Source organism: Herpailurus yagouaroundi, unplaced genomic scaffold (assembly GCF_014898765.1).
Source record: "Herpailurus yagouaroundi ecotype Mexico unplaced genomic scaffold, PumYag 161, whole genome shotgun sequence".
Classification (NCBI taxonomy): Eukaryota; Metazoa; Chordata; class Mammalia; order Carnivora; family Felidae; genus Herpailurus; species Herpailurus yagouaroundi.
Window position 1 is genome coordinate 11,409,380 of NW_024412402.1, and position 11,739 is coordinate 11,421,118.

At 52.9% G+C, this 11,739-nt stretch overlaps 1 long non-coding RNA gene across 1 annotated transcript; it reads left to right on the plus strand.

The window, feature by feature from the left end:
* The first annotated feature begins 389 nt into the window (after positions 1–389).
* On the plus strand, positions 390–4,812 carry LOC121035246 (uncharacterized). The gene is made up of 3 exons (XR_005792821.1): positions 390–577; positions 2,008–2,010; positions 4,802–4,812. It is a non-coding gene; the product is annotated as an uncharacterized LOC121035246 (long non-coding RNA).
* Positions 4,813–11,739: the final 6,927 nt, after the last annotated feature.

Genomic DNA, 11,739 nt, shown 5'->3' on the forward strand with positions numbered 1-11,739 from the left:
CTGTGATCAGGAAGCAGATGATGTGTTGTCAGAAGGTCAATAGCCTAAGGTTACCTCACAGTGCTCACGTCATTCACCTGTCAACCTCATCACGTGAGCATTTTATCCTCTCCCATCATCATCACAAGGGTGTGTGGGGCGCCTGGGTGGCTCAGCTGGTTAAGCGCCTGACCCTTGATTTCAGCTCAGGTCATGATCTCATCATGGTTCGTCGGTTCGAGCCCCGCATCAGGCTCTGTGCTGACAGCATGGAGCCTGCTCGGGATTCTGTCTCTCTCCCTCTCTCTCTGCCCCTCCCTGACTCATGCTTTCTCTCTTTCTCTCTCTGAAAATAAATAAATGCATTTTATAAAAAAAAAACAAAAACGCAAGAAGGGTGTGTATGCTGCAATAAGGTATTTGGAGAGAAAGAGACCACATTCACATACTTTTTATGACAACGTGTTGAAGTTCTAGTTTATTGTGGTTGTTCATCTCTTACTGTACCTAATAAACGAAACTTTATCATAGGTGTGTATGTATAGGAAAACAGCCTGTATAGGGTTCAGTACTATCCGTGGTTTAGGCAGACACTGGAGTTCCCAGGAGGCTGGTCATTACAGCTGCTGAGACCACAGCAAAGGCCTTGAACTTTGCCCTGAGGGTGGTATAAAGCCACTGGAGGGGTTTGGGTGGGGGAGTGATGCGAATCCATCCATCCATTCATTCATTCATTCATTTATTTATTTATTTATTTAGAGAGACAGAGAGAGCAAGAGCGAGCAGGGGAGGGGCAGAGGGAGAGAAAATCCCAAGCAGACTCCACGTTCGGCTCAAAGCCCGACGCAGGGCTCAATGTCAGGAACCATGAGATCATGACCTGAGCCGAGATCCCTAGCCGAGTGAGCCACGCAGGCGCCCCTCCACTTAGGTTTTGAAAAGGCCGGTCTGGCTGTGGTGTGGACAGGAGCAACAACAGAGAGCAGCTGGGAATGCGAGATGGGCGGACGGGAAGGAGGGCGGTGGGCCCGGGCTGGAGAGTGGCGCTGGCCCTTGGGTGCAGGGGCAGAGTCAACAGGCCCCGTGGAGCTTGGCTGGGGTGGGAGTGGTGGAGGCTGACTGAGGGCCGCTGGGTGTGTGCCATGTTCACTCACGGCATGGAGATCAGGGGTCATCGTTGGGCATGTACAATGTTAGGTCCCTGAAGACATCCAGGAGATGAGTAGAAGGAAGTGGATAGGCTGGTCTGGAACCGAGGAGAAAGATTGAGGCAAAAGGCTTAGTTTGAGAATTCAGGCTGAGTCATGGGAATGGATGTTGCTGCTCAGGAAATGTGCATCCAGGGAGAGGAGGAGAAGCCTGAAACGGAGCTTTGAGAAATACCCACACCTACAGAATGATCATCAGAGGGGGAGCTTCTCTGAGCTTTCTTGTCTGTAAAATGGGCATAACGATTTGAGTTGCTGTAAGGATTGGGTAAGACGAAGTATCTACAGTGTTTGACACAGTGTTGGTGCTCATCGAGAGTTCTCGTACGTGGCGTGGTTCCGCAGTGGCCTTCCTCCTCGGTCACGTTGATTTATGAACGGCCCTTCCAAAGGTGTGAGCAGAGGCTTGGACTGCTTTGTCGCTGACTGCAGCACCGTACCAGATGTTAGTTTCTGCTACTGCAGCTGAAGGATCCCCTTGTATTTTTAGCCCTGCTGGCTGCTCACAGGCACGGGCTCAGCCAAGATCTCTGGATCTATGTGAGGGAGGCTTTGAAACCAAGAGCCTCCTGGGAAAGATGGAGAGGAGGGGACCAGGCCCTGCGGCAGGAACTGAGGGTGGTCCTCAGACCTAGCATCTGTTTGTGCCCCCAAGAGCAGGGAAATCAAATCGGCAGGCGCCCCCGGCCCCGCCCTTCGGTGCTCTGGGCTTCCTCTGCAGGTGTCTCGAAAGGGAGGATGTGGCTGGAGATGGGGAATGGGAGGGAAGGGGCAGGTTTGAGGATATGCTGGGTTGAGGAGGGGAGGGTCTCCAGGCTAGGGTGTGCATGCGCTGGGTCCCCCATCCAAGTCTCTTACACCTTTTCAGTAAGCCCGATGCCCTGTCTGCTGCCTCTGACGGAGGGAGTCTGACATGGACCATTTTGGAGAAGCTGGACTCCTGGCTCGTGGGCGGTGCCTGGGGCAACACCGCCCCCTCATGGCTTGCTCTGAGAGTGCAGCCAGTGGTTGTGCCCAGGGGCGCCGGCCCCACCGTCGTCCAGGTCCACAGGCTGCCTCTAGTCCTTGGCTGTCTGTGGAAGCCTGTCAGTCTGTCTCCAGCTGTGTGTACCTAAGAGTGGCCCTTTGTTTTTGGCTTGTGTTAGCCGTCACTGGTGGGTGTATCTCTGTCTATCTGTCCTGCTGGCTTGGGCTGCCTGTCCCTGTGTCTGTGAGCACCACCTCCTGTCTCTGTAGACTTACTATCAGTCTCCGGCTCACTTTCTGCCCAGGTCTCTGTTTCTGCATCTTCTTCTGTCTCTGATTTGCTCCTTGCCCTCCCCCGCTCTGTCCCTGTGTCCGGGAGCTGGGGTCACAGCTGCCCTCCCCCTTTAATGTTGGACTGATTCTTGAGAAAATCTGGGCTTTTCAGTTTTTTCCGTGATGAGTCAGGAATTCCTGGAGGGATCAGGGCTCAGGCCCCACCCAGTAGTGACCTCAGAGAGGATGCAGGAGGTCAGAGGAGCCTTTGGTCAGGCTGGAGACTGTGGCAGGATTTTCCAAAATATGCTCAAGGGGCTGGCTGGGGCTGGGTGCATTCCAGTGGACATCTGAGAAGAATGATGAGTGAGTTGGTTGGCCACCAGTGTGGAGCTGTGCTGTGGGGCCATTCTGGCTGCTGCCTGTGTGAGAGCTTTCCTATTCTCCATAATCCTCACCAGGCTTTCTGTTGCCTCAGGGCCTTTGCACAAGTGATTTTTTCCTTTTTGGAATAGTCTTCCCCTAGGCCTCAGCTTAGAAACTACTTTCTCTAGGAAGTCTTCCCTGATTTATACTGTCTGAGATGGGGTCCTCCTTTATGCAGTACCCTACACTTGGTTCCCATTATTACCTGGTTTTAGTTTCACTTCCCAACTTGTGTGTCTATTGCTGTATCATCAATGTTTGGCCCTTTTTGGCTGTCAGTAAATACTTGTTGAAAGAACATTCTGGAGTTCCACCTGGCCCCACCAAATGTTGTCTCCTCCCTGAAGCCTCCCCTTACCCCTCTATGCTCCCATAGCTCCTAGGACTGTGCTGTCCAATCCAATATAGTAGCTGTTAGTTGGTTACATTTAAATTTTTTTTTAACGTTTATTTATTTTTGAGACAGAGAGAGACAGAGCATGAACGGGGGAGGGTCAGAGAGAGGGAGACACAGAATCTGAAACAGGCTCCAGGCTCTGAGTGGTCAGCACAGAGCCTGACGCGGGGCTCGAACTCATGGACCGCGAGATCATGACCTGAGCCAAAGTCGGACGCTCAACCGACTGAGCCACCCAGGCGCCCCAGTTACATTTAAATAAATAAACTTAAGGAAAATTAGAAATTCAGTTCCTCAGTCACGTTAGCCACATTTCATTTTTTTAAATGTTTATTTATTTTTGAGTGAGAGAGAGAGAGAGGGAGAGAGAGAATGGGGGAGGGGCAGAGAGAGGAAAGGAGACACAGAATCCGAAGAGGGTCCAGGCTCTGAGCTGTGAGCACAGTCCACCGCGGGGCTTAAACTCACGAACCGTGAGATCATGACCCGAGCCAAAGTCAGACGCTTAACCAACTGTCCCACATAGCCACATTTCAGATGCTCAGTGTTCACTGTGGTTAGGGGCTACTGATGTACTGAACAGTGCAGATATGGAACATTAGCATCATGACAGCAAGTTCCATTGGTCAGCACTGTCTTAGAATAATCTTTGGAAACCGCTCCTTTTCTGAGATTCCTTCTTACCCTGGGAGGAAGAAGAAGGACAAAATGGGTCCCTCTCAGGATCCCTAAGGCCTGGCACTATCAGGGAATGTGTGTTTGTTAGATGGATGGATGGCAAGTTGCCTCGGGCTCCCAGGGGCCCAGGAAGGTGGCAGGGTGCCTCTGAGCTGACCAGGGGAGCTCGCATGCTGGTCTGTGGAGACGTGGCTCTGCTCCAGTTTCTGCAAGTGGACAGAGGGCCTTTGGGGGCCCTCAGCCTGAAAACTTGCAGCTGCAAGAGCTTGGAGATTCCTGCAGGTGAGTGATAGACTGTAGGTCAGACTTTGAGGCCTCATGTTTTGGGGAGAGCTCCGAGCTGTGTGGTAGGTGAAAGTAGCCAGGTCGGCTGGCAGTGAATGAACCACAGAAGGTTCCAGTCCTCCAGGGAGGCTGTCGGAGGCTGCCCTTTTGCCCTAGGAGAGGGGCCAGGGCCCTGGGAGAGGGATGGGGCATCTGCAAGGCAGGAAGGAGTTGAGGCAGGTCTGCGAGGCCCCTCTGCCCCAATCCCTCCTCAGCAGCTGGGCTTGGACAGTCATGGCAGTTGGGGTCAGAGCGGGGGTCTGACCTGGCAGGATCAAGAGCTCACAGAGGGCCTCTGTCCTGTCCCTGTGACCTCCTCTCCACTTGGTGCCCTAGAAGGCTCTGGCAAGAGCCCTGCTTTGTTTGGGCTGCTCTGAGGGGAAAGGGACTTGCCCACCCCTGGGCAGTAGAGAGGGAGGTCAGGCCCACCACACACACACACACACACACACACACACACACACACACACACACTCAGATACAGCTCCCTAACCAATCCCTTTAATGGCTTGCAGTGCTCCCTGGATACTCTGTGATTTTGTCTGACAAGCTTGGAACTGGCCTCCGGGAGACAGGACAGGGTGGGGATCTCATCTCTGACCCACATCTGAGTTAGTCTGAGGCTGCAGGGCTGCTACAGGAATTCTAGGAGCCCCTGCCAGCCTGCAGCAGGCACAGAGCTCCAAGGGGGTAGAACCGAATCAGGCCTCAGAATTCGGGTGGCTTTCCAGGGAGGGGTGGTGGGCGTTTTTCCTGTCCATGGACAGGGAGGTAGCAACTTGCCAGGAAGGCTGGGGAGGAGGGGGGACATGGATGGCCCACATGGGTCGGGTAACACCCTCTCCCCACCTCCACTTGTTCTGCCTCTTCCTGTCCAGTTCTTCCCTCCCCCTGGTTTCTCAGCATCTCTGTGCCCTAGAGGTTCCAGGAAAAGCTCCTGTCTGGCCTCTGGCCCAGAAACAGGCCCCAGGAGGCAGCTGGGGAAAGGCTGCCTGTTCATCTGTCTGTTGGATCCGCTCAGCTGGCAGCCCAGGGGGATGGGGCTACCTGTAAGCAGCCCAGGACTGCGGAGGAGGGGTGCAGTAGGGGAGGGTGAGGGCCAGGGGCACTTCTAGCCCGAGCCCTGTATGGGGGAGTTGACGTATCTCAAGGTGGCTGTGTGGCATGAAGCAGGCGGGAGGGACAGCTTTCCTGATGTCCACACATTGGTCATGGGTCTGCCGGCAGCCTGGAGTTGTGCCAGGGACCTTGGGCCTGCCCGGCACTTTGTGAGGGGATCAGGGCCCAGCGCACGCACACAGAGCTCCAGAATATGCCCCAGGGAAGGGAAAAGGAAATACTCGAAGGGTGACCTCTGGTGCATGTGAGGGCAAGAGGCCCACCCCCCTTATTTTTTGCTGGGTCACCTGGACCTCCTTTGAAGGCCGAGACCTGCTGTTGTCTGACTGTGTGATGCTGAGTGATATTCTCGCTTTGCTAGGAGGCTCTGTTGAGAAATGAGTGGACCGGTTATAAATGATGGGGGCCATGCAGGACTTGGAGGTGGAAGCTCTGGAACTGAGTGAGCCCACCGTTGGGATCTGGCCCAGGACTCCTTGGACGGACCCGAGGCCACTCCTCAGAACTGAGGGTTGGCTCCAGAGCTGAGGCTGGAAGGCCAGGGCTGGGGCTCCATTCGAGTCCCAGCCCAGAATCCCTTGCTCACCGAAAGCTGATGGAACAGTGTGGAGAGGCGTGGGATTTGGCCTTCAGGATGTGAGTTTAGGCTCCAGCTGGGGACGTAGGCCCTGTCACTGGCTTCTCTGGGCCTCAGTGTCCTCATCTGTGAAGAAAGGGTGTCGGTACCATGCGGGGCACCTGTGAACTGATGTGTGAAAGTGCCTGACACATAGGGTTAGCTCCCCTCCTTCTTTGTTCCCTGAGGTTGCCCTGGCACTTTCCAATCTGGGTAAACAAGGACTGGAAGAGGGTTTCCTCTGGCTGGCGCAGCCCATGGAGACTTCGGGAGACCCTGCTTTGGACCTCAACCTCCCCTGTGTCTGTGAATCAGAGATAGACTCACCTGGCCAGCTGTGCCCCACGGAGCTACCACCTGTGGCCCGAATTGATGTGCGCTCTCCTTCACCTGTGGTGGCCACCTGGGTGCCACGATTTTCAACTCAGGGGACAGGAGAAGCTTCCTGGTTTCCCTGGCACCCGGCTGGGCAGGGGTGTCCCCTGCAGAGCCCGTGGACCAGTGCCTGGGCCTGTGCGAGGCAGTTGTCTCCTAGAGGAGCTTGAGTCTTGTTAGATAGGAGAATGTCAGGTGAGGTGCCTGTCTACACTTGTGGTTGGGTGAAACCCACGTTCCCAGTTGGCCTGAACGCCCAGGAGGGAAGGCATCATGTAAGATGTCCGACCTTCCCATCCTGATCCTCGCGTCCCACCGTTTGAGTCGTCCTCTTGGGATAAGCGCTGGCTTCTCTTAGCAACACCTTAATGCTGGTCCCAAAGTTGTTGTCAGACGCCATCTAGTGCACCTGCTCATTTGATAGATGAGGAAACCAAGGCTCAGAGGGCAAGGCCCAAGGGGACGCTGTGGGGTGGGGGTGGGGGAGCACAGAGCAATTAATTCAGCAAATGCACGTTGAGCACTCCCTGTGCACGAGATGGGCACCAGCAATGTGCCACGCGTGCGTAAATGCTGGCGTCTGGGTTGAGAAAGCCACAGCCTTGCCCTGGCGGAGGGCATATGGCCCTCTCAGAACGTCCCAGGACCCAGAGCTTCGGGGGCTGGGGGGAGGGAGTGAAGCAGGAGGAGGAGGAGGCCGGCCTGGACTGTGGATTCCCAGGGTGGTGGCAGTTCCCCAGGGTCAGCGTGTGATTCCACCTGGGGGCTGTGGCACCTGGGGCCGAGGATTTAGCCTTTTGTGCAGCCTTCTTGTTTGCTTGTTTAAAAACTGCTATGAAGGGAAGGGCGCCGTAGTACGGAATCCATCGGGTTGTTCTGAGTTCCTATGTGGACTGTTTAGAATAGTGCCTGGTATACAGTAAATGCTATATAGGCACTTGCTATTACCGTTATGGTGGCAGCCTCCCTGGCCTTTGGTGCCTTTTGTTTGGTGCATTGATGAGATAGATACCTTCCTCCCTGGAAAGTGGCCGGAGAGGAACAGCTGTGGAGGAGAAGAGGGCAGGGTGGGAAGGGGAGGTGTTTCCTGCTCTCCCCTGCCTGCTTGCTCTCCCCTGCCTCGAGGTGGGGAGGGCCGGGCACAGGGAAAGCTGTTCAGGACCCGGCCATGCTCTGGTGGGACTGGCCACTGCCTCCAGGGACACAGAATTGCCTGGGCTGGCAGGACGCTGGCCTGGGGAGGAGTGGACCTATGAGTGGGGGAGGGAGCCACAGTGATTCTTTTTACATTGCAAAAGCGTTTAGGGGCCTGGGGGGCTCAGTCGGTTGAGTTGGACTCTTGATTTTGCCTCAGGTCATGATCCCAGAGTTGTGAGATCAAGTCCCGTGTTGGGGCTTGAGATTTTCTCTCTTCCTCTCTCTCTGCCCCTCTCTTGCTTGCGATCTCTCTCTCTAAAATTTAAAAAGAAAAAAAAAAAGCACCTATGCTTCATGTCACAAATTTAAAAAAAAGATAGGAACATATAAAATAAACAGTGAAAGTCCCCTCTACAACCCTTTCAACCCCTTAACTCCCCTCAACTCCTTTCCCAAAACCTACTCCTCAGGACTAAACACAACTAACAGTCTAAACTGCATCCTTTCTAGACCTTTTCTGTATTGTAATAACGTAAATACGCACACATAAATACCATTTTTGTTCACACACAAAAAAGAGAAGACAGTTACATAATATCACACACATTATTCCGCAACTTGACTTTTTCCACTTAACCAAGCGTCTCAGAAATCCTTCCATGTTACACGTATGGGCTCCTCCGTTGTCTCTATCGCGGCAACACGGCGGACCAGAATTTATTTCACTGCTTCCCCAGTAATGGACATGCGGGTGGTTTCCAATTTTTTGCTATTACTAATAATGCTGCCTGAAACATCATCATACATACATCTTGCATCTACCTGCGGCTGTTTCTGAGGCCATGTGCCCCTAGAGGAGTGGCAGACTGAAGGGGAATGTGCATTTAAAATTGTGAGGGCGAACGTGTGGGCATCTTTAGTGTTTGTTGATGCAAACCCCCGTGTATGTACGTGCGTGTTCAGGGACCAGAGCCATGTCGCGTGGGGAGCACAGTGCCTGTAGCCCAGGTCTCCGCACTGTCAATGCTGGGGGAACACATGGGGTGGGACACCCCCACCCCCACCCCCACCCCCACCCCAGCACACTTCGGGTTCCTCTGCCTCCCTCACGTGGACCTCAGTGCTGCCCTGCAATCCTACTAAATGTTCCCAGTCCGTTCAGTTTCTCTCTGTCTCCTAGGCAGTCATTTTGAGCCTTCTCTCTTGCTGGAGCCCCCCTCTTCACTCTTGGCCGATGGCCTCTCTTCCTGGGTCTCTGAGAAAAGAGAAGCCACCCAGAGAGAATGCCCACAGTCGCCCACACCACACCCACCTGCCCACCTGCGTCAGTGCCCAAGTCTTCTGTCTCTTTCCCCGGGCCAGGGCGGCCCCTCTAATCTACACAACCAGATCTTTGAAGAAATTATTACTGAGCTATAAATTACAAAGCGTAAAATTCACCCTTTTAAAGCATACACTTCAGTGGCCTTTAGCATATTCGCGGAGTCGTGCAAACATCATGGCTACCTAATTCCAGAACATTCTTAATCTCTCCATATCCATTAGCAGTCACGCCCCATTCTCCCTCTCCCCAGCCCCAGGCAAACACGAATCTACCCTCTGCATGGAGAAGTCTGTGTCTGTGAATTCACCTATCCTGGACATTTCATATAAACAGAATCATACAATAGCCTTTGGTATCTGGCTTCTTTCACTTAGCATAATATTGCCAAGGTTAATCCACGTTGTAGCATGTCTCAGTATATCAGTACTTCCTTCCTTTTTTTATGACCGGATAATATTCCAGTATGAACAGACCACATTTTGTCTAGCCACTCGTTAGCTGATGGACATTTGGGTGGCCCCTTTTTTGGCCATCGTGAACAACGTTTCTGTGAACATTTGTGTACACATTTTCATGTGGCCGTAGGTCTTTATTTCTCGTGGGTATACCCGGGAGTGCCATTGCTGGGCATATACGAACTCCATGTTTAGCTTTTTGAGGAAACTGCTCAATCGTTTTCCAAAGTGGCTGTGCCATTTTATCTTCCCACTAATGGTATACAAGGGTTTCGATTTCTCTATGTCCTCGCCAACACTTGTCACTGTCCTTTTTTTTTTTTTGAGAGAGAGAGAGAGAGAACACAAGTGGAAGAGGGGCAGAGAGAAAGACACACACACACACACACACACACACACACACACACACACACACACACAGAATCCGAAGCAGGCTCCAGGCTCTGAACTGTCAGCGCGGAGCCCAACGCGGGGCTCGAACCCACAAACTGTGAGATCATGACCTAAGCCGAGGTCGGGTGCTTGACCGCCTGAGCCATCCAGACGCCCCTGTCTTTTGAGTCTAGCCATTCCAGGGGGTGTGAGGTGGTATCTCATTGGGATGGACAACTGGATCTCATCCCTTTTTCCCTGCTCAAGGACAGTGCCCTTGTTCTTGTGATTCATCCCTACATTCTCCCTCAACAGCTTTCCCCTCTCTACCCAGTCACCCTCATCGCTTTCAAGCAAATTCTAATTTTTCCCACCTTAAAACCACCCTCCCAAGCCTCTTGACCCCACCCCCAGCTACCTTTTAATCTCCCTCCTCCCTTTTATATATATATATATATATATATATATATATATACCCCACAAAAGGATTGTCTCTACTTGTCCCCCATATGTCCCCTTTCATTCTTGCTTGCACGTCCTGCTAGCAAGCTTTGGTCCCCACTCTGTCTCCGGAATTGTTCTTCTCTGCGTCCCGGAGCCAGTAGACCTTTCTCAGCCCTGACTTGAGGATCAGCAGCTTTTGACGTGGTTGCTCACTCCTTCCTCTTTCTTGGCTTGGGTCCTGGGACACCAGCCTTCCTGGTTCTCTCCCTTTGCAGCCCCCTCCTCTCTCTCTTGCGCTTTTCTGTGGCATCTGGCTGACACAGAGTAGTTGAGGGCTCCCTGACTCCGTCCCTGGTCCCTTCACTTTTCTTTCTACCCACTTGGATCTCGTCCAGTCTTATGGCTTTAAATGTCACCCAAGTGCTGATGACTCTCAGATTATAGCTCCAGGCAGGCCCTCTCCCCTTAGCTCCAAATTCATTCATCCCCCTGTCCCTTAATAGGCAACTCTGACCTGACAAGTACCAAACAAAGCTCCCACTACCTGCCATCAAGGGAGATGTGCCAATCTCACATCTCAGTAAGGGCAATGCTGTTCTCTCTGTCGTTTAGGCCAAACCCTCAGGATCAGCCTTGACTCCTCCTTCTCTTGCATCCCAAGAAATCCTGCCACTTCTCCCCATTTGTCCCCTTAGGTACCCCCAGCCAAGCCACCACCGTCTCCTGCTTGGAGCTTGCAGTCGCCTCCTGACAGTGCCCTTGTTTCCACCCGTGCTCCCCTCAGTTTATTCTCAACTCAGTGCCCAGAGAGATCCTTTTATTTATTTATTTATTTTTAATTTTTTTTCCCAATGTTTGTTTATTTTTGAGAGACAGAAAGAGACAGAACGTGAGTAGGGAAGGGGCAGAGAGAGGGGGAGACACAGAATCCGAAGCAGGCTCCAGGCTCGGAGCTGTCAGCACAGCCCGACGCGGGGCTCGAACCCACGAACCGTGAGATCATGACCTGGGCCGAAGTTGGACGCCCAACCGACTGAGCCACCCAGGCGCCCCATCAGAGAGATCCTTTTAAAATGCAAGTTGGATTATGGTATTTTCTGCTCAGAACCCTGCAGTGAGGTCCTACTTCACAGGACAGAAGCCCTTGCAGTGGCCTCAGAGGTCCCATAGGATCTGGTCCCACCTCCTACCACTGTCCCACACCCCCCATTTAATTCTTCCTGGCCCCTTTCTGTTCCTCAGACACAACAGGCATGGCTCGACCTGGGCACTTGCTGTTTCTTCTGTTTAGAATGTTCCTCCCCGGATTTCCACACGGCTCTCTCCTCATCTCCTCCCAGACTTGACTCAAATGTCCAGTGTCTCAGTGAGGTTGTGTCTGACCATCCTATCTACAATCACTGGGCGTTGCCCACCTGCCTCCTGATTTTTCTCCCGGTGCTTACCCCTCTAACAGACTGTATGTTGTATGTGTTGGCCTTTATTATTTGTTTCCCCCACTAGATTGCGAGTGCCGTAGGGGCAGCGCTTTTAGTCTGTTTTGTTCACTACTGTGTACTCAGCCTCTGAAATAATGCCTGTCCCACAGCAGGTGCTGAGTAAGTATTTGTTGAATGAATGAATGGATGCCAGTAGTCTGGAAGGTC